General features: G+C 38.1%; 1 protein-coding gene and 1 non-coding gene across 4 annotated transcripts in view; both read right to left on the reverse strand.

Moving 5' to 3' along the window:
- Positions 1-26,572, reverse strand: part of LOC109405399 (pyrokinin-1 receptor) — a 398,748-nt gene that overhangs the window by 218,627 nt on the left and 153,549 nt on the right. The gene's annotated exons all lie outside the window — the stretch shown is intronic.
- On the reverse strand, positions 19,886-19,956 carry Trnat-agu (transfer RNA threonine (anticodon AGU)). The gene has a single exon. It is a non-coding gene; the product is annotated as a tRNA-Thr (tRNA).

Raw genomic sequence — 26,572 nt, forward strand, 5'->3', positions numbered from 1 at the left:
TTGGAATAGTTTTGGCAGTTCATACTGCGATGTCAGTCGTTCATCCTGTGAACCAGCCCTCTTTTTACAGCCGCTTTGAAATCATTCAAACTATTTTTTTTTTTGTCTGTATTAACGAGATTTTTAACCCTAGGCTAGTTCATCTCGGGACCCACGTTTTTACTTCCCTTCCGAAGGAAGAATCCACATTTTGTGAGTATGTCGGGAGTGGGATTCGATCCCAGGTCCTCAGCGTGATAGTCAAGTGTTCTAACCACCACACCAGGTCCGCTCCACCATTCAAACTATTGACATTTATTCAGCACAAGCTTTTTTTCTATGACTTTTTTCATCACTGTGTCACTGTGTAAAAAAACGATGAAAGTTATATGAAATACACATTTGAATAATTTTTGCAGAATATTTCGATTTTCTAAAAATAATCATTCAGAGGCAATTTTTGAAAAAAAAACACAATTTTTCATGAAAATCTTGAAAAAAAATGAACACTTTTCTTTGCTCAACCAACCAACAAATAAAGCCTTGAGTTAAAGCTCGACCCTTTTCATTTATGCATACTTCAGAATATCACAAAGGCCAATATGCCAAAGTTTACTGAAATATGGACCAAACAGGTCTGAGCCATTTAAAAGGGAGAAAAAAAAAAAGTTTACTACTAATTTTGGATAAAATTGCCCAAAATATACTCATTTGTCAGTACAAAAGCTTCTGCGGCCAATATAAGCGCAATACAGGTATACCTCGATTTAGTGAACCCTCGATTTTATGTACATTTTAATGGTAATTTTTTTTAATATCCAATCAGTTTGGGGGTTTTCAGCCTTTTGGCATGCGGAGCACTTCATATCGATAAATTGCTTAGTGGAGCACCCATAATCACGCCAAAGCATACACAGAAAGAAATTTTGAAAACTAAACGTGACGTACAGCTGTGTTCATAAAAATAGCAGTGAAAGCCGTTTTCCATACAAAATGACCAACTCTGACATGTTGTAACTTTGTTCTGCTTTGAGCGATTGAGCTAAAAATTTGACAGCAAACTACAAATATGATGAATATTGTTTTAGCAAAAACTGAGAATTTTTGAAGCACGTGGAAAAAAGTAAAACACTATGTAAAATTGATCAAAATAATAGCAATTGGATAACTGACACTGAGGAAGATTACAAGTGGTAGTCGAAAAACGCGTATCTGTCACAGGATAAGCAACACAGGGCGGAATTAAAAGGTACGAAACTGATTACACTCATTCGAAGAGGATATTCTGCTTAGAGGGTTCGAAAAGTCGGTACAAGAGCATAGAGGAATACCCGGCGGAATTTCTGATGAAATCTCTGAGTGAATTTCTGCAGAAATCTCTGCAAGAATGTCTTCCTGCCTTTCCATAAGCATCCCTATAAGAATCTCTAGAAAAAAAAATCCGAAGGAATCCTTAGAGTATTGTCTATGACATTCTAAAGAAATACTTGGGGAAACTTCGGAATACGAAATATGTTGAAAGAATCTCTAAAAGAATGCAAAGGAATCTTGGGAACTTCCTCAATAATCTCTTGTAGAATTTCTAAAGCAATCCTTGGAGAAAATTATTGAGAAAACTTCTAAGTAGATTTTGAAATAGTTCTGAGTTTCTGATTTTTAAAGTATCCGTGAATCATTCTCTAAAAAAATCTATGGAGTATTTTAGAGAAAACTCATGGAAGGTTTTCTGGATGCATGGTTTGAAAAATTTGTGGAGGAATCTATTTGAATAAAAAAAATCTGAAGAAATTCGAATCGAATGAAATTCGATGCAATATGCTGCAATACTTTTTGTGAGTCTATACTTATGCAGGTAGTGAATATTTTTTACAAAGGGTTCCCCTTGTTCTCGTTTTTTCATCAAACAGGTAATGATTGTAAAGTTAAGCCAGAATTGCTAAAGCGGCACGGTACACTTGTGAAAGTTTCCTCGTGCACCAAGTGCACCGCGGCGCACGATCTAAAAACCCCTGTCTTAGAGGATTTCGTGGGACTCCTTCCAGTTTTGTCCAGAATCCCTCCCGGAAAATTTCCTGGGAGTGCTAGGGTTTTACTCTTGGAGTTTCTTCAATAGTTCCTCCCGGAGTACTTGTTAAATTTTTTTTCCAGAAGTTTTCCTTGGAATACCTCCTGAGATAATTCACCACATTCCTTGTGTCCTACACGAACGGAGACTTATCGAAAGAAATCCAGGCAGGATCCCAAGAGGAAGGAACTCCGAGAAGAATTATAGGAGAAATCAGGAGGTTCGCGAGCGTGGGAAAGTTTGCTGATTTCTGACTTGATGAAGGTACGGTGACACCCCTCCAGGAAGTCCTTCTGGAATTCCACAAGAACTTCATCCGGATTTCCTCCAAGAAATCCTTTGCGGTTTCTCTACAAATTTATTCTAGGACTCCTGTAGGAGTCCTTCAAGAGCTCTTGCCAGAATTCCTCCAGGAAGCAGGGCCGAGATTCTTCCTGATTTTTTTCTGGGCTTTATTAAGGAATACCTTCTGAGATTACTTCAATAATTTCTAGATTCCTTCCTACTCCAGGAATTCCATCCTAGATTCTCTTAAAAGTTTCTTTTGGAATGTCTTCAGAAGTTTTTTTTTTACTTCCAGAAGGTATTCCTGGAAATTCTCCTCCCGGAGTTCCTTCGGCGATTTCTTCAGGAATTCTTTATGAGATCTTTCCAGGAATCTTACATGGACTTTTTTCAGTATTCCTCCAAAAACTTCTTCGGGATTTTTTAAGGTGCTCCTTCCAGGATCTTTTCAAGCACTTTTTCTGGGATTGCTTCAAGAATTCCTTCCGGGATTCCTACGGCAATTCTAACGGGGACTTCTTTAGGGATTCCTCCAGGAACTACTGCCAGGATTATTTTCGGGAACTCCTTCTGAGATTCCTTCGAGAGCTCCATCAGGATTTCCGGTATATCTTTTGGAACTCTTTCTGGGATTTCTCTTGGAATTTATTCCGGGAAGTTCTTCTGGAATTCTTTCAGAGACTGCTTCCAGGATTTCTTCATAAATTCTCTCCAGTATTCATCTAGGAACTCTTCTCTGGTTTTCTCCAAGAATTCCTTTTGGAATTTTTGCAAATTAAAGGATTTCATTCTGGAATTCTGAAATATCTGAATTCTTATAAAAGTATTTTGAGAAATATCTCCTGTAGTTTTTATTTAAAAAATTCCTCATAAAGTTCCTACAGGATTGCCTTGATGAAATGCTCCTGCAAGTTCCTTCAGGTATTCCTCAGAAGCTATTAAGAGAATCTCGGATGGAATGCCTGGAGGATTTCCGGAACTTCAAGGAAAATCCCGTAAGAAATCTCATGAAGCTCCAGAAGGAATCTTAGAAGAAGTCCTGGAAGGACCTCAGAGGGAACTTCAGAAGGAACCCCAAAAAAATCTCAGATGTAACTCCCTGAGGAATCATAGAAGGGAGAAACCACGAAAAGAGTTCCAGGATGAATCTTAGGAAAAATTAACGAGAAAATCTTGTAATCACATAATCCAAGAGGGACCTCAGAAATAATTTGTAGAAAAAACGCGGAAGAAATTTTCAAAAAATCCAGGAACTCCTTAAAATAATCTCAGAAGGTCGTCAAGCAAACCAGGAAAGAGGGGACTTGAAGTTCACGAGAAGTTCCAACGAAACTAAGTTGAAGCACAATGATAAGTAATCAAAAGTTCTACAGATCAGTTTTCTAATTATAAGTTTCGCGTGGATTCCAGTGGAGACAAGAAAAAAAACAAACTTTTTGGGAACTCAAGTTCGGTTAATTACTTAAATAAAAAGGCTACCTACAACAACCAATTAGCTTGGAACCTTTCGATTTTCAACCGAATTTTAAATATCATCGATGGCACGGCGTGTGGGTTTTTAAGTACATACCCCGTGCATTCTTTAACCTTTTCCTTTTCAAGTAATGGGTGTCGCATAAAATCGAAGAACCTATAATGGTCTATCGAAGTACCAGAAGGCAACATCGATACCACCCGCTGCGCTGGATGACTTCGGAGAAAGCGTGCGCGCTGCAACTTTCAGCGCCGATAAGGGGCGAAACTGAGGAAAATCATTACCACTTTTTGCGGCTTGGTATGTATATAGGTACCCACTTTCCACGGAACATGGAAGAAACCGTGGAAAGCTTTTTTCTTTCTTCGCCTTCTTCTACATACTGCCCATCAAATCCGGTGGATGTTGTTTGACATTTTAGATGAGTTGTTGTTTTCCCTCCGATATTATTATTGCAGTTATGTCGTAAAACGTTATGTGGAGGAGACTTCATGTGCTGCCACGTAGGAAGGACGGATCGGGGAGTGCGTTGAAAACGAGCGATAATTTTGTAAAGTTTGCATTGGGTATACTGAGGCGGAAATTCTAAGGAGCGGACTAAACCAACATTTCTGAAAGGACGGACAGCCTTCTTTTACATATCATTGTCTCTAAAGTGAAGGTCACCATTTCGGAGAAAGTGTACATTCAGTGTTTTAGTGATATCAGCGTAAATGTTTTATGTGCCATTTCAAATGAGTGAGATCTTTTTAAGTGTTTTCGGTACCGTTGTTGTAAGTTTTCTTTTTACTGTGGCATTGCTGAAGCCAAGCAAATAAAGATTAAGTGAGTAGACATGCTGATTTCTTTTTCTACCGACGAAATACGTCACCAAAAACCTTTCTCATTTTCATATTCAATCTTCAGATAAAGTGAATCCTACTGATGCTAAAACAATAAATTTCAATGTTTAGATTGAAAAGGACCTTCAATTCTCTCAAGCATTAGCATACCGATACCACTTTATTGCTTTTCACGCAGTAGTTTACAATCGGTTACGCAACATTATGTGTTATAGTGGATTCATGTTAACACATTGAGCAGTCAGTAACGACGTAACGACGCACGCCACATCAAGCGATCTAGTAGGCATGGCCAATCATACACATCCGCGTCGTCGTCATCGGTCGAAGAACGTCAAAGTGAAAAGTCAGTGCATTCTTGCTGTTCCCGCTTGCTCGCAATAAATCTAAAGTGCACCCATTCCATCCAGGGATTTTCCAGGATTTTCCCACAGAGGTTCTTCCGGGATTTCATTTGGGACTAAGATTTCTTTCGATATTTCTCCGTTCTTGTAGCAGGACACAATGAGTGTCGTAGATTATCGCAGGATGTATTTCAAGGAAAAATCCTAAAAAAAATCTACAAGAACACCGGGAGCAACTATTAGATAAAAAGGTAAAACCCTGAAGAAACCCAGGACAATTTTCTGTAGGGATTCTGTGACAAAATAAATTTGAGACAAATCTAGGGAAAATTACTCAGAAATTTTTGAAAAAATCACAGGAAGAACTCCATAAGAAATGTCAGCAACAACTCCTGCAGAAAGAAACACCGGAAAAAACCACGGGTAAATCCAGAAAAAAAGCAGATAGACATTCCGGGAGCAACACCGGAAGAAATCTGCTAATAGAAATCCCGGGAGAAACTTTAACAAAAATCTCAGGTATAACTTCAAGGGAAATCATTTATTGAAGAACTTGCACGCGGAACGCTGCGAGAAATTCCATGAGGGAGTCTGGGAGCAATAGCTGGAAAACCTTTGGAAGAAATCAATGGAAGAACTTATGCAGAAAGTCCGTTAAAAACTCCTGAGGAATTCCTGGGAGGAGCCCTAGAAGCAATTTTTGAGAAAACTTCTGGGGAAATTTCGGGACAAACATCGGCAGGAATTGTGGAACATCATTCAGAGAGAAACTACGATACAACATTTGAGAAATATTCTGAGAGAAGGCTCCGGCGAAAATCCTTGGAGAAAGCTCTCGAGAGACTCTGGGTGCAATATCTCTGGAAGAAAACTTGGAGAGAAGTCCCGAAGCATCCCTGTTAAAAACTCCAAGAGGAAGTGGTCAATATTCTGTGAAATGTTCGAAAAGTAATTGCTGGAATCTTGGAAACAGGTCGATAGGAATCTGAATGAACCTCCAGACTTCAAGTTGCAATACTAAGTGTGGAAATAGTCAATCCACATCATCGCATATCGTTCGGCTTCACTGGCGTTTGAATGCACTGGTAGCACATCATTGGATCTAGTAGGCAGTGCAAACGGTCTTCACATCAGACCGTCACTAACGTCAAAGTCGATGCAGAAGTCATCTTCCGAGAGCACCCGCTTGGTTGCAATAGGATACTGCAAGATGACGTCACGAAGCCGTGCACTGATAGCATAGACTTGATAGTTCAGCGAGCTTGTTTACATGGACTTAGTCTCGGGCGGAGATCCGGCAAAACTTTTTCGATGTAATTTCAGTGAAACGGTTATTAGACGATTGGTTTTGTACTAGTAGAGTTTAATTATATTTCCGTACCATAATGGTTTCATGATGGAAAACGTAAATTTAATTTTCGCCGCTCGTTAAAAATTCTAACACCTTGTAAACAAGCTCGCTGAACTGTCAGACAAAGTGAGGTTACCCGAGCAGGAGGGAATAACAACAGCATAAGGAGCTGTGTTATTTGGGCAAAATTACTGAAAATAAAATCGATTATTTCTAAGTTATTACTATAACATATTGTGTTATAAACTTGTCTGTCATAAGCGGCAAAATAACAAATTCCATAACAAAAAAATGTTCCTGGGAAACCATTTCAATAACTTGTTTTGTTAGTTTCAATAACAACTTAATAACAGTGAATTCGGAAAATATTTCAATAACAAATTTTGATATTAATATGTTATTGATAATAATCGGAGAGCAGAATTTGTTATGATATCAAACTCGTTACTGAATAAGTTATAATATTTATTATATAAAATTATTCGCTTTGTCTCACAAGCCCGCCAATAACATGAGGTTCATCACTCTGACGTAAGAAATATTTCCAAATGATCGAAACATACTATATTAACCCTTAACCGCCCGGGACGATTCTTTCTGACTTCAAATGGCTCGTTCTCCGAAACTGGGGCACCAAATTGCATTCGGTTTGAAGTATCATCAAGGGGAAGAGTGTACCTTAACAATGATTTGGCGGGGATCCCCCTATGACCCTCCCCCCTTTTCTGCGGGGCGGATCTATGTGTGGCATGATCTATAATATTACCATATGATCATAATTTCGACTGGAAAACAGCATGTTATTGTCGTTGTTAGTGACAGATTATTTTATACATGTAATTTCGGACCTGATTAGGTCAACCGGTCATCCGGTGACCTCGGAACAGGTTCTGGTGACCTTGGAATCTCCGGTAGAAATGGCCATTTTTCGATTCCAAATGAATCCCATCATGCGACACCTCAAACTTCGCAGAATGCCGCACGTAATCCAGTAAAACAAAGAAAAATAATTTTGATCGATTCTGGTCACCCGGTGACCTCGGAACAGGTTCTGGGGACCTTGGAATCTCCGGTAGAAATGGCCATTTTTCGAATCTAAAAGAATCCCATTATGCGACTCCTCAAACTTCGCAGAATGCCGTGCGTAATCCAGTGAAACAAAGAAAAAATAATTTTGATTGACTCTGGTCACCCGGAACAGGTTCTGGGGACCCTGGAATCTCCGGTAGAAATGGCCATTTTTCGATTCCAAATAAATCCCATCATGCGACACCGCAAATTTCGCAGAATGCCGCGCGTAATCCAATAAATCAAAGAAATATGATTTTGATCGATTCTGGTCACCCGGAACAGGTTCTGGGGATCATGGAATCTCCGGTAGAAATGGCCATTTTTTTATTCTAAAAGAACCCCATCATGCGACACCTCAAATTTCGTAAAATGCCACGCGTAATCCAGTAAAACAAAGAAAAATAATTTTGAACGACTATGGTCACCCGATGACCTCGGTACAGGTTCTGGGAACCTTGGAATCTCCTATAGGAATAACAATTTTTCGATTCTACAAGAATCCCACCTGGATGAATTTCTGGAGGAATTGATGGGGCATTTCTGAAGATTTTCATGGATGAATCCATGGAGGAATTCGTGAAGAAATTCCTGAAAAAAATCCTGGCGAAATCCCTGCAGGAATTTCTCGAGAAATTCCTGGAGAAATTTCTCGAGAAATTCCAAGAGAATTTCCTGGAAGACTTCCGGGAAACTTTTTAGGGTTTTCTGGAGTAATCCGTAGACAAAATCTTGGAAGAATTTTGGCGAAATTTCCTATAGGATTTTCTGGAGAATTATCTGGAGGAATTCATGGAAGTATTTCTAGAAGAATTCCTGAAGGATTTTAGGAGGAATTTTTGGAGGAATTCCTTGAACAATTTCTGGAGGAATTACTGGAGAAATTTCTGGAGGCATTCTTTGAGGAATTTCTGGATGTTTGAGGTTTCCTTGAGGAAGTCCTTGAGGAACTTCTTGAGGAATTTCTGAAGGAATTCCTGGAAGAATTTATGTAGCATTTTTTTAGGAATTTCTGGAAAAAATCATGGATGAATCAACGGAAGAATTCCTGAAGAAATTTCTGGAGATATTCCTAGAGCATTCCATGAAGGAATCCCTGTTAGAATCCCTCGGGGAATTCCTGGAAGAGTTCCGGGAGAAATTCCTTTAGGATTTTTTGAGGAATCCGTTGAGGAATTCCTGGAGGAATCCCTAGAGGATATTTCGAGGCATTTGGATGATTTCCCGGTGGAATCCTTGATGGAATTCCTGGAGCAATCCCTGGAGGAGTTCCTGAGATATTTCTGGAGGAATTCCTGAAGCAATATTTATAGAACTTTATGAAGGGATTCCTGGAGGAAATTCAGATTCTTTGCTGAATTTCTGGAAAAATGTCTGGAAGAACTTCAAGAAAAATTTTGAAGAAATTTCTGGAGGAAAATCAGGAGGATGTTTTGAGTAATTTCTGGAGACATTCATGGGTGAATCCTTGGAGGAATTCCTCAAAGAATTCCTGGAGAAATTCCTGGAAAAAATCTTGGAGGAATCCATTGAGGAAACCATGTAGGAGGAATTCCTGGAGGAATTCCTAGAGGAAATCTGAGAGGAATTCTGGCAGAATTTCCTAGAGGATTTTCTGGAGAAATACCTAGAAGAATCCCTGGAGAAATTTCTGAGCAATCCTTGTATGAATTCTTGATGGAATTACGGGAGGAACTACGGGAGGAATTTCTGGAGAAATTTCTGGAGGAGTTTCTGAAGAAACTTTTGGACGGGTTTATGGAGGGTCCCGACAGAATTACTGGACGATTTTTTTAGAAAATTTTCTGGAGGAATCCCTGGAGGAGTTGCTGGTTGTATTTCTGCAGGAATTTCTGAAGGAACTTTTGGAGTAGTTTATGGAGAAATTCCTTGAGAAATTCCTGAAGGAGGTTTTGGAGGAATTACTGGAGGTATTCCTGGGGAATTCCTCGAGGAATTCCTGGAGGAATCCCTGAAGGAATCCCTAGAAGCGTTACAGGTGAAATTCCTTGATAAATTCCTCCAGAATTGCCACCAGGAATTCCTCCAGGGATTCTTCCAGAAAATTTTCTAGAAATTTCTGCCAGAACTCCTCCAAGATTTCCACCCCTCCAAGGATTCCTACAGAAAATCCTGAAGGAGCTTCTCATAGAACTCTGCCAGGAATTCACCAAGAAATTCCTCCAGGGATTTCTCCAGGAATTTCCAAAGGAATTACTCCAGGGATTCATCCATGAATTTCTTCAGAAATTCCTCCATAAATTTCTTCAGAAATTCCTTTTTTGGAGTTTCCTCCAAGAACTCCTTCAAGAAGCCTCAAATATTAACCCAGAAGTTCCTCAATAAATTCCTCAAGGAGTTCCTCCCGTAGGTTCTCCCGTAATTCCTCCAGGAATTCCTACAGGGATTCATCCAGGAATTTCTTCAGGGATTTTTCCAGGAATTTCTCCAAAAAATCCTCTAGGAATTTATGCCAGAACTCCTCCCAGATTTCCTCTAGGGATTCCTCCAGAAAACCCTTGGAACTTGGAATCTCCGGTAGAAATCGCCATTTCGGGATTCCAAATAAATCCCATCATGCAACACCTCAAATTTCGCAGAATACAATGCGTAATCCAGTGAAACAAAGAAAAATAATTTTGATTGACTCTGGTCACCCGGTGACCTTGGAACAGGTTCTGGGGACATTGGAATCTTCGGTAGAAATGGCCATTTTTCGATTCCAAATAAATCCAAATAAATTTCTGGAGGTATTCTTTGAGGAATTTCTCCAGGAATTTCATGAGGAATTCCTCCTAGGAATCGCCCATGAATGTCTCCAAAAATTACTCGAAACATCCTCCTGATTTTCCTCCAGGAATTCCTTCAAAATTATTTGAGAAGTTCTTCCAGACATTTCTCCAGAAATTCATCAAATAATCAGAATTTCCTCCAGGAATTCCTCCATAAATTCCTCCAAATGTTGCTGCAGGAATTCCTCCAGAAATATCTCCATGAATTTCTTCAGGAATTCCTCCGTTGATTCATCCATGCTTTTCTCCAGAAATTCCTCAAACAAAATTCGCACATATATTCTTCAAGAAATTACTTCAGAAAAATCTCAAGGAGTTCCTCAAGGAAAACTCAAATATATCTCCAGAAATTCCTCAAATAATACCTTCTGAAATTTCTCCAGTAACTCCTTCATAAATTGTTCAAGGAATTCCTCCAAAAATTCCTCCTAAAAATCCTTCAGGAATTCCTCTAGAACTACTTCCAGGAAATTCCCGGAAGACTTCCAGGAATTTCTCGAAATCCTCTAGGCATTCCTCCAGAAATTTCTGCAGGATTTTTTTTTTCAGGAATTCTTTTATGGATTCATCCATGAACATCTTCAGAAATTCCTCCTCAATTCCTTCAGAAATTCATCCAGATGGGATTCTTTTAGAATCGAAAAATTGTCATTCCTATCGAAGATTCCAAGGTCCCCAGAATCTGTGCCGAGGTCACCTGGTGACCACAGTCGAACAAAACCATTTTTCTTTGTTTTACTGGATTACGCATTGCATTCTGCGAAATTTGAAGTGTCGCATGATGGGATTTATTTGGAATCACAAAATGGCGATTTCTACCGGAGATTCGAAGTTCCAAAGGTTTTCTGGAGGAATCCCTAGAGAAAATCTGGGAGGAATTTGAGGCATCTTGAAGGAGATCTTGGAGGAAACTCCAAAAAAGGAATTCCTGAAGAAATTTATGGAGGAATTTCTGAAGAAATTCATGGATGAATCCCTGGAGTAAAAGTTCCATCAGAAATTCCTGCAGAAATACAACCAGCAACTCCTCCAGGGATTGCTCCAGAAAATTTTCTAAAAAAAATCGTCTGGTAATTCCTTCGGGACCCTCCATAAGCCCGTCCAAAAGTTTCTTCAGAAACTCCTCCAGAAATTTCTCCAGAAATTCCTCCCGTAGTACCTCCAGTAATTCCTCCAAGAATTCATACAAGGATTCCCCCAGAAATTTCTCCAGGGATTCTTCTAGGTATTTCTCCAGAAAATCCTCTAGGAAATTCTGCCAGAATTCCTCTCAGATTTCCTCTAGGGATTCCTCCAGGAATTCCTCATACATGGTTTCCTCAATGGATTCCTCCAAGATTTTTTCCAGGAATTTCTCCAAGAATTTCTTGAGGAATTCCTCCAAGGATTCACCCATGAATGTCTCCAGAAATTACTCAAAACATCCTCCTGATTTTCCTCCAGAAATTTCTTCAAAATTTTTCTTGAAGTTCTTCCAGACATTTTTCCAGAAATTCAGCAAAGAATCTGAATTTCCTCCAGGAATTCCTCCATAAAGTTCTCCAAATATTGCTTCAGGAATTCCTCCAGAAATATCTCTAGGAACTCCTCCAGGGATTGCTCCAGGAATTCCATCAAGGATTCCACCGGAAAATCATCTTGGAATTTCAGCCTAAATGGCTCCAAAATATTCTCTAGGGATTCCTCAACGGATTCCTCAAAAAATCCTAAAGAAATTTCTTCCGGAACTCTTCCAGGAATTACCCCAGGTATTCCAACAGGGATTCCTTTATGGATTGCTCTAGAAATATCTCCAGAAATTTCTTCAGGAATTCTTCCGTTGATTAATCCATGAATTTTTCCAGAAATTCCTCAAAAAAAAATGCTACATAAATTCTTCCAGGAATTCCTTCAGAAATTCCTCAAGAAGTTCCTCAAGGAGTTCCTCAAGGAAACCTTTAACCTCCAGAAATTCCTCAAAGAATGCCTCCAGAAATTTCTCCAGTAATTTCTCCAGAAATTGCTCAAGAAATTCCTCCAAAAATTCCTCCTAAAAATCCTTCAGGAATTCTTCTAGAAATACTTCCAGGAATTCCTCCAGATAATTCTCCAGAAAATCCTATAAGAAATTTCGCCAAAATTCTTCCAAGATTTCGTCTACGGATTACTCCAGAAAACCATAAAAAAGTTTCCCGAAAGTCTTCCAGGAAATTCTCTTGGAATTTCTCGAGAAATTCCTCCAGGAATTTTTCCAGGATTTTTTTCAGGATTTTTTTCACGAATTCCTCCATGGATTCATCCATGAAAATCTTCAGAAATGCCCCATCATTTCCTCCAGAAATTCATCCAGGTGGGATTCTTTTAGAATCGAAAAACTGTTATTCCTATAGGAGATTCCAAGGTTCCCAGAACCTGTGCCGAGGTCATCGGGTGACCATAGTCGATCAAAATTATTTTTCTTTTTTTACTGGATTACGCGTGGCATTTTGCGAAATTTGAGGTGTCGCATGATGGGGTTCTTTTAGAATAAAAAATGGCCATTTCTGTCGGAGATTCCAGGGTCCCCAGAACCTGTTCCGGGTGACCAGAATCGATCAAAATCATTTTTCTTTGATTTATTGGATTACGCGCGGCATTCTGCGAAATTTGCGGTGTCGCATGATGGGATTCTTTTAGATTCGAAAAATGGCCATTTCTACTGGAGATTCAAAGGTCCCCAGAACCTGTTCCGAGGTCACCGGGTGACCAGAATCGATCAAAATTATTTTTCTTTGTTTTACTGGATTACGTGCGGCATTCTGCGAAGTTTGAGGTGTCGCATGATGGGATTCTTTTAGATTCGAAAAATGGCCATTTCTACCGGAGATTCCAAGGTCCCCAGACCCTGTTTCGAGGTCACCGGGTGACCAGAATCGATCAAAATTATTTTTCTTTGTTTTACTGGATTACGTGCGGCATTCTGCGAAGTTTGAGGTGTCGCATGATGGGATTCATTTGGAATCGAAAAATGGCCATTTCTACCGGAGATTCCAAGGTCACCAGAACCTGTTCCGGGTGACCAGAGTCAATCAAAATTATTTTTTCTTTGTTTCACTGGATTACGCACGGCATTCTGCGAAATTTGAGGTGTCGCATGATGGGATTCTTTTAGATTCGAAAAATGGCCATTTCTACCGGAGATTCCAAGGTCCCCAGACCCTGTTTCGAGGTCACCGGGTGACCAGAATCGATCAAAATTATTTTTCTTTGTTTTACTGGATTACGTGCGGCATTCTGCGAAGTTTGAGGTGTCGCATGATGGGTTTCATTTGGAATCGAAAAATGGCCATTTCTACCGGAGATTCCAAGGTCACCAGAACCTGTTCCGTGGTCACCGGATGACCGGTTGACCTAATCAGGTCCGAAATTACATGTATAAAATAATCTGTCACTAACAACGACAATAACATGCTGTTTTCCAGTCGAAATTATGATCATATGGTAATATTATAGATCATGCCACACATAGATCCGCCCCGCAGAAAAGGGGGGAGGGTCATAGGGGGATCCCCGCCAAATCATTGTTAAGGTACACTCTTCCCCTTGATGATACTTCAAACCGAATGCAATTTGGTGCCCCAGTTTCGAAGAACGAGCCATTTGAAGTCAGAAAGAATCGTCCCGGGCGGTTAAGGGTTAAGCTTTAAATTCATTCTAAGAGATTTGAAGTCGCAAGATAATCGAACTTTAGTAATTTCTATATTATCAAATACGACGAGCTTGGATTTCCAAATGTAATTTTATAAACTGTTCTACTTTAATTGTTTTCGGAGCACGGTTCTTATATCAACACGTGTATTTGAAAAAGTTCGATCGTCGATAGCAATTTGTGACTTTTGTTTTGTTTTTTTTTCAGCATAGAAACTAAAGAATTTTTAGAATGCTCAACAGTTTTGCAGAATTTTTTTGGGATATTGGAAATTTTATACAGATTATTACAATTTTTCTGGAAACTTTGTTTTAATTCCTCCGGTTTTTCCCTGGATTCAAGAATTATGTCGAATATTCCTCCTGGATTCTACAAGGATTCCACCAAAAAAATTTCTATAATTTCTCCTGAACTTCCTCTGATGATTCCTACAGGACTTCCACCAGAACTTTTGGAAATATTTTTTTTTTCTAAAATTCCTCTTTTTGATTCTCTAAGGATACCGTCAAAAACTCCTTATTTGTTTATCAAGTGACTTAGTCATAAAATTCTTCTAGAAATTCGTCGACAGATTTGGTCAAAAACTTTTCCATAAATGACTCCAAAAATCTTCCAGAAATTTCTTCGGGAGTTCTTCTACGGAATCTTCCATGGATTTTCAAAGAATCCTCTAGAAATTCTTCCAGAATACTGCATAGAATCCCTTCAAGGATTTCTCCAAAATTTCCTGTGATCATTAGTCCTGAAGTTCATCTTAAGATTTCTCTGAAAACTTCTTTGAGGATTTCACCAAAAGTTTTTCCAAAAGATTCTGCAGGAGTTTTCTAAAAGATTCTGCCAAGAATTCCAATAATTGCTCAGAAGAATTACCTTCGAAGTTTCTAAGAAAATTACCCGAGGAGTTCTCTTGAAGACTTCTCCAGGGATTTATCGAATGTGCCTTCCAAGTGCTTATCCGAAAATTATTTAAGGAATTCTTAAAAGTCGTTCAGAAATTTCCTTCTTAACCCTTAAAAGCCCAGGACGAGTCTTGATATTTTCAAATGGACCGTTTTCAGACGCTAGGGCTTGAAATAACAAACGGTTTGAAGTAACTTCAAGAGGAAGAGTTGTACTAACAGTTGTTATATTGGAGATCCCCCCTTTACCCTCCCCCCTTTTATGGGGGGCGGACAAAGATGTGGCATGAGTCATCATTTTAGCTTAGCTTGACAATTTTGTCATCATGACTGAATATAAATCAAAGTTTCTTTTATATTTTGAGCAATAAGCTCATTGGAACACATCTGAAGGTCTTCTGGTGTAGTTGGCCAGTTCCTAGGATGTTCCGGGAACCCCCACTCCTATGATGGTCCCCAGGGAAGTGGCTAATATGCGATTGATTCTGAAAGTAGGCTTGCGACACACCAAACTTCATGATTTTCCAAAACTAGTTCAGTGAAGCACATTTCAATAATGTATGGTGATTTTGGTTGCTTCCCAGGTTGTTCCGGGAACAAATCTGGGGACCTGGTGCCCTCAGGGAAGTGGTCAATATGTGATTGATTCTAAAAGTAGGCTTGCGACACACCAAACTTCATGATATATCAAAACTAGTTTAGTGAAGCAAATTTCAATAATGCATGGTGATTTTGGTTGCTTCCCAGGTTGTTCCGTGAACAAATCTGGGGACCTGATGCCCCAGGGAAGTGGCCAATATGTGATTGATTCTGACAGTAGGCTTGCGACACACCAAACTTCATGATTTTCCAAAACTAGTTCAGTGAAGCACATTTCAATAATGTTTGGTGATTTTGGTTGCTTCCCAGGTTGTTCCGTGAACAAATCTGGGGATCTGGTGCCCTCAGAGAAGTGGTCAATATGTGATTGATTCTAAAAGTAGGCTTGCGACACACCAAACTTCATGATTTATCAAAACTAGTTCAGTGAAGCAAATTTCAATAATGTATGGTGATTTTGGTAAAACCAATCCTGGTAAAAGAATCCTGGTAAAACTAATACAAAAACTGAACAACATAAAGGGACAGGTCATAATTGTCGAATTGTTGCTGTGATTTCAAAACTTGTTACTGTTGTGCAATTGCTGATAAGTGGATAAATACTACAACAATAACTAAACTTGTACTTCAACAAAACATGTTATTTAAATGTAATTTAGTTAATGTATATCAATAGCTTCATTATAACAAAATGAGATTGTAAAACAAAATTTGTTATGGAAAAGCTATGCCTTGATAATTTAATAATAACAAAACAAGATATAAAAACAGGTTATGTGATTTCGTAATTATTAACTTGCTATCCAGCTTTTTACGCTGGCCATAAAACAACGAGGGGTGAATCGATTATGACATTTCTTGCCGACAGATTTTATAGTAAGATCTTAGTAGGCTGGAAATCTAGGTTGTTGATTCAACTGTCAGAAATTTTCACCAATGTTTACAGCATAAATAATATATTTTTTAACATTTTCCATTTGTAACTATATTTTTTTATAATTTTAGGCACACAATTAACAGGATTATCAATTATATCGGAAGCTGTTGTTAAATTAAAGGCGTTAAATTGAAGGCGATTCGCATTAATAAGTACAGATAACTAAAAAAAATCCTGTCGAACCCAATCGGACCTGTGCACCAATTTCTTTTCCATCCTTTTCTATCGCAAAGTACCTGCTTTAATATTTCCGAAAAAAAAATGTATGTGAACTTGCTGGACCTCTTCTCTTTCCCAACCCGGCGTAGAACGAGCTCTGTCAATACGTAAAATCGTCTAAGACAGAACTTTAGAAATGATTAAAATTTCATAAATCGCACCGAATGACCAAAATTAAATTTCAAATCTACATTTTGGGATCACGTTTGTGTATGTACTGTTTCTGCATCACAACATTAAAGAACATAGATTGAGTATTTTACATCGTGTACATTTTATTACATAATGTTATTGTTTAGTCAACCACGGATTTGATTCCAATGTACCGTAAACTGGGATGTAGTTGATCAGTGAGGTGAACCTGATCACTCAATTTCCCACGGATATCGACTTTCAAGGAAGTTGCCATTCTATTTTAATGTTACGTCATTGGATTGCGAATGGTTAAAATATAATTGTTGCTTCCTTGAAAGTCGATATCCGCGGAAAATTGAGTGATCAGGTTCACCCCACTGATCAACTACACCCCAGTCTACGGTAATGTATGTACCTTGCAAGGTACCCGTGGGAATACACAGCTATTGCGAGGTATGCACTTCAAACGGAATCGCTCAAGTAATTTTCGTTCAGTGGATTATTTTTCCGTGACCGGAATGGTCAAGAAATTTAACACAGCAAGCCCCATTTGATTTGACGTTTCGTTTCAGCTCCGTACTAGGATCCGGAATAAAGCGACGCTTTATCATTACTTGAGCGATTCCTTGCCTGATTTTTACACGCATCGAGATAGGCCAAGAAATTTCTTGAGATCTGCGTACCACCCATATAGGGCACTGCATTGTTTTGATTTTGTATGGGATTTTGACGTTTCTTGGCCTTGTTGTTTACAAAATTTCTGTAAGAGTGAAAGAGAAGGAGAGAATTTCATGCAGTGCTCTATACCGTTAAGGACCCCTATCGGGTGACAATTATCTTTCTCAGTCACAGTCACAGTTCACAGTCTCGTTCACACCAGGCTCGATCTGGTACTAAATATCCCGAACGAGCCATAGAGCTTTGTGAGAGCTATTATGAATCTATTAAGCCAAAAGTGTTCAATTAACCAGAAGATGAACCACAAGGATCGGTATCAAGATTCCGCGGCTTGAACGCTATCTTATATGCGGCAGTGTAAGAAATTTTCTGTCCACATCACTGCACAGTGGGAAAAATTGAACCCGAAACACGACTAAATTCATTTTCTCAGCTGGGTAACGGGTTCTGCCAACGGCTGAGACCATTTTCGCTTGGAAAAAGTGTGCTGAATCGATTGGTGGGGGTCTCATTGGCCGGCGGCCTCACCCTGGCCAGCTAGAGGGCCGGAATCAACCCGAGTTCCTTACGGAAAGCAAAATCATTGTCATCCAAGAATACTTTCGCACCCGATATTTATTCGGAAGCCGCAAATCAGAAGTCAACCGCACTCCGGATAATATCAGTTGCATATTATGATCCAATTGTGGTTCCGGAACAATCCGGGACAACCCGGAACATTAGGGTGGGGCTAATTTTAAAAAATCTCTCTGGGATATGATTTCCCAAATGGAAATCGATCTACTAGTCGAAATAAGTAAGCTGTACAAGAATGAGTGATTTTGGTTGATCTTTGGGGTGGCGCAAAGGGTTTAAGTGATTTTTTTTAAGAGCAAACCTTTAAAAAACATTTCAAACTAAATTTTCAAACATATTTTTTCTAGACTAAATCGGTGATTCTAGAACCCAATTGGGCCAAATTTGTGCTCAAAATTGCGATATCTCTATTGGTTTCTGAGATATTTGAAAAAAAATGTCGTATTTTGGTATTTTTTGGGTAAGATACCAAAATATGACATTTTTTTTCAAACATCTCGGAAACCAATATAACGCAATTTTGAACACAACTTTGGCCCTACTGGGTTCTAGAATCATCGATTTAGTCTAGAAAAATATGATTGAAAATTAAATTTGAAACGTTTTTTGAAGGTTTGCTCTAGCAAAAATTTTACTTTACCTTCTGGGATGCTTGCAGAATTCTTTTGGAATGCTTCTTGATTTTTTATAGGATGTTCCCAGATTCGTTCCAGGATGCTTCCAGAATCCTTCGAGTGTGCTTTCAAAATCCAACATGGATGCTTCTAGATTCCTTACAAGCTGCTTCCAGAATCCATCAGGGATGCTTCTAGAATCCCATCTGGGTTGCTTTCAGAATTCTTTGGAAATGCTTCAAGATTCATTTTTGAATGCTTTCCGAATTCTTCTGGGATGCTTCCAGAATAATTGTGGGGTGCTCCAGAGTCCTTATGAAATCAGGGTGCCTACTTCATGGAAAACATCTGAAAACCGGAAATCTTCAGGTAATTATATCTAACAAGGAGAACCTGGAATACTTAGAGAACTTCTGGGTACATTTCGTAGCGAATTAAACAAATACTAGAAATCCGTTTTGAATTTTCAAATCAATTGTTATAATTTAATCAAACATTTTCAGTTTCTGAAAATTACCTGAATCTATCTCTGAAATGCATTTTTCGGGGCTGAAATTATAGGGAACCATTCTGAATAAATTTCTTAACAAATCCTTAGAGTCCTTAGAGAAATCGTGAAAAAAATGGATCGCAGGATGATTTTCAGGGATAATCTGAATTGGATTATTAAGTTGCATTGATCAGGAAAATACTGACTACATAAAGCGTTTCAATCGCATTTTAAAGCGTTTCTAAAAGTAATACTGGAAAAAAATATTATATCATTACCAAAAATATTTCTGGCCAATCTTGGAGAAAAATAATTGTTTTTTTTTTTCAAACAATTTGACGGAATTGTGGTTCGCATCTATAAGGAGTAACAGATGTAATTTGAGAAATAATCTATACAAAATTCTGATCTAAATCTGGAGTGATTTGCTGCAGATTCGGCATTAGAATTTATTGACAATTCCTCAATATGTTCCTGATACAAATCATAATGATTTTTTTAATTGATTTAATGAAGAATATAGAAGCCTTGTGTTAGAAGTTCTTATACATTACACATTTTTAAATACTTTTCAGTTAAAGTTCCTGTTGCAATTCATGTATCAGAAAAAATCTAGGAGCCATTCTGATGGAGTTCATGATAGAATATTAAGCGAGTATACCAGTCATAATTTAGTAACTTTGTTTATAAAAACTGCTTATTGGATTTCTGAATAACTTTTATCTGTCATAATTAAATTAATTAATTATCGATTTTTGCGGCTTAACCAGCCGAATGGAAGTTTACTTTATTCCAAAAGCTAGACTTTACATATACTGGCGTGAGTGAGAAATGGACAAATTGAGGTGAAATTTGCGAAAAAGTTACTCGTCCTCTCGGTGAGACTCGAACTCACGACTCCTACTCACTAGACAGGCGCGTTGCCGCTACGCCACGAGAAGACTCGAAGACGTAGCTGCTAACCTGAATTCAAGTTCAACACAAAATTCCGAGGTTATCTTTTCCACAGATTGCACCCCTTTCGGATGGAATGAGATGTACATCCACACTACGCATATATTGTATATGTAAAGCCTAGCATTGGCGTAGCTAGGGGGGGTTCCAGGGGTGCCTGGCACCCCCTAGAACAAATTTGGCACCCCCTAGAATTTTTCCTTGATAGTTACCTAAAATTTAAAACTTTCGACAATAATTTAAATTTTTATGAATGGCACATTCGAATAAAATATAAGCACAACCGTAATTACTTATATACCTGTTGTACGTTTTGGCGATGGATTCCTCTAGAAATACCTCTATCTAATCATACAGTGATCTCTCAGTTCGTCCTGATAGGGTTGTACATACTAGAAATTTCTGCAGAGATTGATCCAGCAATTTCTCCTAGGATTTCTTTGGAAATTCTTACTATGATACTTCTCGAAATTATTCTAGGAATTCCTCTGAAATTTTCTCATGGGATTCCTTGAGGAATTCCTGATGGGATTATTCTAGACAATCCTCCTGGGATTCTTTCAGAAGTTCCTCAGGCGATTCCTTTTATTTTATTCAGATTTAATTCAGAGATTCTTCCAGAAAATTTTCATGAAACTTCTTGGCCTTCTTCCGGGAATTGTGGCTAGGATTCCTCAAGCAACTCCTTAGAACTCTTCCAAAAACTCTCACTGTTGTATCTTCAGGAATTCTACTAAGGAAGATGTTCCAGCAGTTCTTCCTGGAAATCTACCTGCATTTTTTCTAAAATTCCCTTTGGTGATTATTCCAGAGATTTATTCAAGGATTTAACCAGGACTTCCTCCAAAGGTATTTTCAGTAATGCCACAGGGGATTTCTCCAAGAACTTCTTTTGGCCTTTCTTCATGAATTCCAGCTGGAAATTTTCAAGCAATTCTCATTAGGACTCCTTCAGAATTATATTCAGAAAAATTAGGACTCCTGGCATACTTCGAACTTGTTGCTACACTTTCGGGATATCTTACTGAGATTCCTCCAGAAATTCCCCCTGCGATTCCATCAGGGATTCCTCCAGTATACTTCTACCGATTCTTTCAAGGAGTACTGTATGTATTCCTCTAGGCATATATTAGAGGAACTTCTCTTAGGATACCCCCGGCATTCCTGATTCTAGGATTCCTCCAGAAATTACATCTATGTAACCTCCCGGAATTCTAGGAATTCCTTCAGATATTCCTGCTGGGATTCCTCGAGCAATTCCTGTGGTTCTTCCAGCTATTCTTTCTCAAGAAATTCTTACTGTGGTACTTCAGAAATTATGCTACGGTTTCTTTTAGAGCTTACTCCTGTCTATTTGCAGGGATTTTTCCAGGCAATCTTTCTTATATTCTTGCCGAAATCTCTTTTGTTGTGCCTCCAGGGATTTCTCCAAGGACTAATCCAGGAATTCCTCCAGAGATTTTATCCAAAGATTCCTCCAGAAATTCCTCATGGAATTCCTGCGGAAAATCCATTTGACCTTCCACCAAGAATACCTCAAACAACTCCTCCTGCGGTTCGTCCTGCAATTCCTTCAGGAATTCTTACTATGATACGTCTAGAAGTTCTTCAAGTGCTTCCTACACGAATTTATCCTAGCATTATGGCTGCAATTCTTCCGTGAAATCGTCCAGGGATTTCTTCAGAATACCTCTACTGGTCCTTGCAGGGACTTCTTTAGGTATTCTATGATTTTTTTCCTTTGATTCCCCCAGGCATTCCTGATGGGGTTTCCCTATAAATTCTTGTATAGTTTCCTCCAGCAATTCCTTCTAAGATTTCTACAATGATACACCGCAGAATCCTTCTAAGAATACCTTCTGAGATTTTTCCTATGATTTCTTCAGAAGCTCTCCGGTGATTCCTCTTGGCCTTCCTCCAGAAATTTCAGCTGGATTTCTCAAGCTATTGCTGCTGTGATTCTTCCAGCAATTCCTCCTCGCACTCCTACAGAAATTCTTACTTATATCTCTCGAAAGTCTTTTAAGGATTCCTCTAAAAATTTCTCCAGGGATTCTCCAAAAAACTTGCTAGGATTATTCAAGGCAATCTTTCTAGGAGCCTTGCAGAAGTACCTTCGATGTTTTCTCCTAGAAATACTATTGTTTTCCTGGGATTTCTCCAAATTCTTTTTATTGAGTTTTTCAAGGATCCCGCTTGACTTTCATCCATGAACTCGTCGTGGGATAACATAAGCAATTCTTGCTGCTTCTAATGTTTAAGGAATGCCTCGTAGCTCTCCTCCAGAAATTATTACCGTGATACCTTCAGGAATCCCTCTAGGGATTTCTCCAGGCATTCCTGCTAGGATTCTTCTAGGCAGTTTTCCTAGGATACTTCCATAAATGCCTTTGATTCTTCCAGGGATTTTTTCAAAGACTCATCCAGGAATACCTCTAGAGTTTTTTTTTTCATGGATTACTCTAGAAATGCTGGAATTTCTCTTGGCCTTCTTCAAGGAATTTCAGCTGAAGTAATCCTGATACAAATCTCTAGAGGCTTCCTCAACAAATTTCGGGAATAGTTGAAATTTCCAGAGAAATCTTAGAAGGTATTACTAGGGAAATCTCTAGTGAAATCCTATAGGATTGTACGGAAAAAAACTTGTAATTAATTTGAAGGCACAGAATCTTTCTGATTGACAAATTGAGAGATGAATTTTCCGAAAGAAAAGTTCTGGTGGGATTCGAACCCTCGACTCCGTATTCGCTAGACCGTAGTGTGGCCAATTCTTTGAGAATTGCTTCGGCATAGTTGTTTTTTTTTAATTTCTTAGATAGTTTCAATGGAATTTAATCAGCAAATTCTTTGGATATTTTATTATAATTGCAACGGCCATTCCTCTGAAATTATTTCAGCAATTTCTTTTTCAGTTATTTTGCAAATTTCTCATGCAATTTAACCATGATGTTTTTGTTATCCTTTATGATTTAATTGTATTTATATTTATTGCTTCCGAGAATTGCTGGATTGGAAATTCACAGATTCTCAACTGGGCTTGCTCAAAGAAAATCCTATGAAACTCACGAAAAACTTCCTGACAAATTCCCAAAGAAATTGTCGGAAAAAAATAATTACCTTAAAACTTTCAAAGTATGTGCCATTCTCCGAGATGAACTAGCATAGGGCTTAAAATCTCGTTAATACAGATAAAAAAAAAGTATTTGCCGAAAGAATTCATATAAGAATAACCAGAGGAATTCCTGAAGAAAATATTTAAAGAAATTGACCAAATCCAATCTCAAAATAAATTGCCGACATATAATCTATAAAAAAAAATCACAAACATTCAAAAAAAAATCGAAGAAACTCTCAAAGAATTTTTCGAAGACATCGAAGAAATTTCTGAAGAAAATTTAGAAAGAACTCCAAAAGTAATTTTCGTGGAATCACCGTGACAGAATTAAAAAAAAACATTTTTTTCAAATAAATTCCCGAAGGTAATTTCTAATAAATTTCCGAAATCAATTTCCAAAAGAATTACCGAAGAAGTTCCCAAAGTAATAATCAAAGCTTCCAAAATTTCCAAAGGAATTGCTGATGAAATCCCCAAATAAATTTTCCGAAATTGCCGAAGGTATTCCGAAATCATCTACTGTAGGAATTCCTTATTTTATTACTGAAGAAATCTAGAAGAAATTGTCTGAAGAATTTTCAATTAAATTATAGAATCGATTTAGTGACAAATTTCCAATGAATCGGCTAAGGAATACAGAATAGCATAGATAATTACAGTCTAAAAAACGACGAAAATCACAAAAAAGTAGAATGACTTGCCGAAGAACTTCCAGAAAAAATGTGAGAATGTTCCCAAAGTCATTGTCGAATAGATTACCAAAGGCTTCACTAAAAGAATTTTCAAAGGAATTGCCTGAAAAGTAATTTAAAGAATTTTAAAATATCAATAGAATTGATGACATTAACAAAACAATAATGCTTGAAAAACTACTAAAAAATTGGCGAAGGAACTCCCGAGAAAACGTTTCAAAGGATTTGCCAATGAAATAAAAAGCCAAATAAACTCCTTATGAAATTGCCGATGAATAATAGGCTCCTAAAGTCCTATCGGGATTATTGTTTTAAACCACAATATATGGTTCAAGAGTACATATTTACTCATTTTTTGACGTTTTCAACTATGGTTGAAAATATATAAAGGGGATTCACATAACAGCGTAAACTGTTTAAACGGATTAAACGTCGCGATCACCAAGGCAATCTTTGATTATTTCATTCGCAAAATCATGAAACCTTTCAAATAAGCAGAAAATCATGGCTTACGCAGCAATTTAACCTGTTTAGTGAGTACCCCTATAATTTTTATTTTTTTAGCCTTTTGTCTCGTCCCTAGCTTATAACACATACTTTGAGTGATTTTTTTTCACCGTGTATATCAGATAGGAACATTTTTGAAATCCCAGTGCGAAAAATGTCAAGCTCAGTCACACAAGGTTGACCTCAAATGTCAAAGTAGAACTATTCACCATTTTACTTATTTAGAATTTTCTCATTGTTCCTTTGTTTTTCAAGTTCGAGTAAAGTACAATTCCGATTAGAATACCATGCTTGATCGTATTATTCAATATAAGAGAGATTTCGTCTGTAATGTTAAGACCCTATTGAAATAAATTGCAACACAATTCCCAAATAAATTACCGGGAATATTCCCTGAAGAATTACCGAAAGAATCTTGCCAAAAACATAAATTTCTTGTATTACACGTACAAACCAGACTCGATTATCCGAAATGTCGGCACCAACATTTCAAAAGGGCGTAACTGCTTTTGCAACCAATGCCTTCTCACAGAGTTGTGGGTCGTATTTCATTCATCTCGCGCAATTCACATCCATTAATCGAAAGAGGAGGATTTTATCTTTCTATTTGTGCTAGTGGATTGCTCGAGAGGGATGAGATACGCTCCACAGCTTTGTGAGAAGGCATTGATTGTAAATGCAGTTACGTCCTTTTGAAATGTTGGTGCCGATGTAATTTCCCTGTAAAAGTATTCTTATGTACACGTGGTAGTGTTCAACTAATAAAACAAAAATACTGTCGCCATTAATGGTGTGGTCAAACCAAAAATGCAAATATGTATCCTGATTTTGCAATTATTTATAACTTTAGCAATTGTTCTTGAAAACTTTTTTATAAGCGTTGTTATCATGCAATAAAACAAAGAGAATGTCACGATGAATACAAATTACACGCAAATTTGTATATATTTTATAGTTTCCGAGATTTACACTTCTAATAATTGCCCTTGAAAATGTATTGTGTTTAATCCACACAACAAAGGGGTTTTCGCGATGATTGTTAAGTTCAAAGTGAAAATACAAATTTCATGTATTATACGTAATCAATAGGGACAATGGAAATTCGCGATTTCGCGGAAGCCGCGAAATCCGCGAAATTTGCCTCTGGCCGCGAAATGTGAGAAATCCCGCGAAATGCCGCGAAAACTGACAAAATTGTGAACATTCCTTATAAATTTCCATCAATTTCAACTTTCTAAACATAAATTGACTAATATCTTCTGACATTGGTAAGTTATACACGATTCTGTATCGCATAATACAAGTTTACTGTATATTCAATGTATGCTTCTTTTCTAATTTTTCATCAAATTGGTTAATTTTTTTATGAATTCATGATAAGACCTCTAAAAACCAAGTGAATTATTCATTTGACATGCAAAATTAGAGTTTTCTTCAGCAAAACAGTAAAAAATATGGGACCGCGACAGTGCCGCGAAATTTACAATATCTGGCCGCGAAATTTAAGAAATTTTGCCGCGAATTTCCAATCAATTTATCAAGTTTTTATACCTCCATGGCAAGTAAAGTGTTCAATCAGTACAACGGATCGAATTTTCCAAAAAAGCTATTCTCTAAAATATAGTGCGCTCAAATTTGTGGGCTCATTTTTCCCGCGACTGAGAAATTGAGGGTGGATCGGTATTTCCTTTAACAAACAAAAAACAACCTGGAAGCCACTGAAACTGGCACCCCCTAGGCACCCCCTAGGAAAAAATCCTAGATACGCCAATGAAGCCTAGGCGAGAGCGCATTGTTTTTGTGTGTTGGAAGTCCACACACCTCTCATCGACGACTGTGTCGAAGAGATCGCGCGGTGAGCTTTACATATACAATATATGCGTAGTGTGGATGTACATCTCATTCCATCCGAAAGGGGTGCAATCTGTGGAAAAGATAACCTCGGAATTTTGTGTTGAACTTGAATTCAGGTTAGCAGCTACGTCTTCGAGTCTTCTCGTGGCGTAGCGGCAACGCGCCTGTCTAGTGAGTAGGAGTCGTGAGTTCGAGTCTCACCGAGAGGACGAGTAACTTTTTCGCAAATTTCACCTCAATTTGTCCATTTCTCACTCACGCCAGTATATGTAAAGTCTAGCTTTTGGAATAAAGTAAACTTCCATTCGGCTGGTTAAGCCGCAAAAATCGATAATTAATTAATTTAATTATGTCATCGAGCAACGGACTCATGTTCCGTAACCGGTCGTTTGAGAACGTCGCGACCCATTGGAAGCTTTCCGCTCACCGCGCGAT

The sequence above is a fragment of the Aedes albopictus genome, chromosome 1 (genome assembly GCF_035046485.1).
Source record: "Aedes albopictus strain Foshan chromosome 1, AalbF5, whole genome shotgun sequence".
In the NCBI taxonomy this organism is placed as follows: Eukaryota; Metazoa; Arthropoda; class Insecta; order Diptera; family Culicidae; genus Aedes; species Aedes albopictus.